The sequence below is a fragment of the Octodon degus genome, unplaced genomic scaffold (assembly GCF_000260255.1).
Source record: "Octodon degus isolate 3935 unplaced genomic scaffold, OctDeg1.0 scaffold00262, whole genome shotgun sequence".
NCBI lineage: Eukaryota > Metazoa > Chordata > Mammalia > Rodentia > Octodontidae > Octodon > Octodon degus.
Genome location: NW_004524838.1, coordinates 1,224,535 through 1,227,574, shown reverse-complemented (window position 1 = coordinate 1,227,574; position 3,040 = coordinate 1,224,535). Strand labels below are relative to the sequence as shown.

Here is a 3,040-nt window from a genome sequence, read left to right as displayed (position 1 = left end):
AAAAAAACAAAAGCAACTGCTGACACATATAATTGTTGGTCAGGATGCAGAGTGAGGGACCCTTCACCAAGGCCTGGTAGGAATATAGTACAGTACATAACTTCGAAAGATAGCTTTTAGCAGCTTCTTACACAACTAAATATATTTTCATCGTATGATCCAGTAATTACATTCATTGCTATATGTTCAAAGGAGCTGAAGACTATGCTCCTATAAAAACCTGCCTGCATATATTTATAGTTGCTTTATTTTTAATTGTCCGTACTTGCAAGTGATCAATCTGTCCTTCAGGAGATAATGAATAAATCAACAATAGTACATCTAGACAATGAGAGGGAACAGCGCTAAAAAGGTGAACTTGGAAGACTTGAAAGACTTGGAGGAATATCAGACTTATATTGTTAAGTGAAAGAAACCATTCTGAAAGGTCTACATAGTGTTTGATTTTGGCTATGTGACATTCTGGAAAAAGCAAACTATGGAAAGAAGGAAAAAATCAGTGATTTCCAGGAATTAGAGGAGAGGGAAAGATGAACAGATGGGGCTCAGAGGACTCGTAGTGCAGTAGTGCTGCTCTATGACACTGCACTGTAATAATAGATGCATGTTATTATAAATTTGCCCAAACCCATAGAATGTCCAACACCACAAGTGAACCCTAGTATGAAGTACAGACCTAAAATAAACTAACGCTGTGGGTGATGGTGTGTCAATAAAGGTAAGATCATCCGTTGTAACAGATGAACTATTCTGTAGAGATGTTGACAATGTAGGAGGCTGTGCAGCAGAAGAGAAGGGCAGAACTGTTCTCCAAAAATTCTACTTTTAAAAAACCTATGACTTTTTAAAATAGAGTACAAAGTGTTAAAAAAAATTTAGAAGTGATACACAATTTCATTAAACAAAGTAAAAAAGGAATTCGACAATGGTTGTTGTATATCATAATGTAATCTTCAAATTAATTGTTTAGGTTACCAGATATAAACCTGCAAAATAGGTAAAAAAAATTTTTAGGAATTTAAATTGAGGCAAAAAAATTTTTAAGCATTAACTGTTCCTTTCAATAGGCCAGCAGAAATCAGTAGTATAATAATCCAAACTATCCTGCATATATACATGAGTATCTTTCCCCTTCTTTCTTTAGTCCTTTATTTATCCCAGTTTTTTCCTTCCCATTGAACAGATTTTTTTTGCTTTCACAGTAGCTATTGTACTTTTCAACTTTTATTTACTCTTTGAGGTTCTCCTAATAGTGAAATAATACAATGTTTGCACATTCAGGTAAGATTTATTTCACTTAAGGCTGGCCAGTTAGCTCAGTGGACTAACGTGCCTGCTTAGGCAGAGCGCAGCAGCCAGTATTTGATCCTTGGGGGCCATGCCAGTCCTGCCCCTGGGGCATGCTGAGATGTTGATTGAGACTGGGTGTGGTGGCATGCACCTATAATCCCAGCACTTTGGAGGCTGAAAATAGGAGAATCACTATGAATCTGATCAATGTAATGAGGTCCTGAACACCCTGTAGACCCTGTACTAAATACATAAAAAAGATTTATTTCACTTAGCAATACAGTCTCTAGTTGTCTTCATTTACCTATAAAATCCTTAAATTTATATTTTTAAAATAGCTGAATAATGCTCTACTGTGTAAAAACACTATCCCTTTTTTTATCCATTCCTTAGCTGATGGGCATTTGGGTTGTTTCCAAGATTTAGCTATTACAAATTACTTTGCTATAAACATGGGTGCACATATATTGCTGTAGTATGATGTTTTTAGTCCTTTTGGAAAAACACCTAGCAGGGGAATAGCTTGCTCGAATGGGACTGCCGATCCTAGGTTTTTGAGAAAGCTCCACACTGCTTTCTGTAGTGGTTGTACCAGTCTGCATTCCTATCAACAGTGGACAAGGATCCTTTTCCCTATAACCCTTCCAGCATGCATGTATTATTGGTTGACTTCTTGATGATAACCATTATTTCTTGCATAAGATGGAGTCTCAGTGTTGTTTTACTTTACATCTCCTAAATGACCAATGATGTTGAATATTTTTTCATATATTTATTTGCCATTTGTATTTCCTCATCTGTGAAATACCTAACTTCTAAAATATATATTTGGTTGTTACAGGGTCTTACTACACAACTCAGACTCATAATGATCCTCCTGTTTTCAGTTTCCCCATTGCTGGGTTTATAGGTATACACCAGTACACCTGGATTCTGGCTGGCTCAGTCTTCCCTAGGGGTGGGGCTGGCAAGACATGTGGGGCCAGGGATCAAAGTGCCCTCCCTGCACTTGCTAAGCTTGCATGTACAGGTGCTTTAGTCTGCTGAGCTATGTTGCTGGCCCTCAGATACCCATTTTTGGGTTGGTTCTTTGAACTTTGGAGACCTGATATTTTTTAATTCTTTATATGCTCTAGACAGAAGTGCTTTGTCTGAGGGACAATTGGCTATAATTTTTCCCAGTTCATGGGGTTTTCTTTTTACTCTGTTAGTGATTTCTTTTGATATGTAGAAAATTTTCAAAAAGATGAGATCCCACTTGTTGATTCTTTGTAGTATTTCCTGCGCACCTTGATTTTTACACACCCTTATGTCTTAAAGACTTATGCCTACTTTCTCTTCCAGAAGATTTAGGGTTTCTGTTTTAATATTTAACTCATTGATTTTGACTGTAGTTTTGTACATGGGTCTAATTTTAGCCCTCAGAATGTGAAGAGCTAGTTTTTCCAACACCTGTTATTAAAGAGGCTATCTTAGGGATCTGGGGAGATAGCTGAGTGATCTAACTTCCTGCCTGGTCAGTGCAAGGATCTGAGTTTGATCCCTGGTACTGCATGTCATATGGGCCCCAAGCCTTGGTGTGGTAGCTCATGCCACCCAGCACTGGGGAGGCTGAGACAGGAGGGTCAATCACTATGAGTCTGAACTGTATAGTGAGACTGTATATCAAATAAATTAAAAAATAAATATAATAAATAAATAGGCTATCTTTCTTCCAGTGAATGTGTTTGGCCTCATCAAGGACAAGCTT

General features: G+C 37.5%; 1 long non-coding RNA gene across 2 annotated transcripts in view; it reads right to left on the bottom strand.

The window, feature by feature from the left end:
- The window catches only part of LOC111814055, a 58,845-nt gene that overhangs the window by 48,974 nt on the left and 6,831 nt on the right, over window positions 1-3,040 (bottom strand). The window lies entirely within an intron of this gene.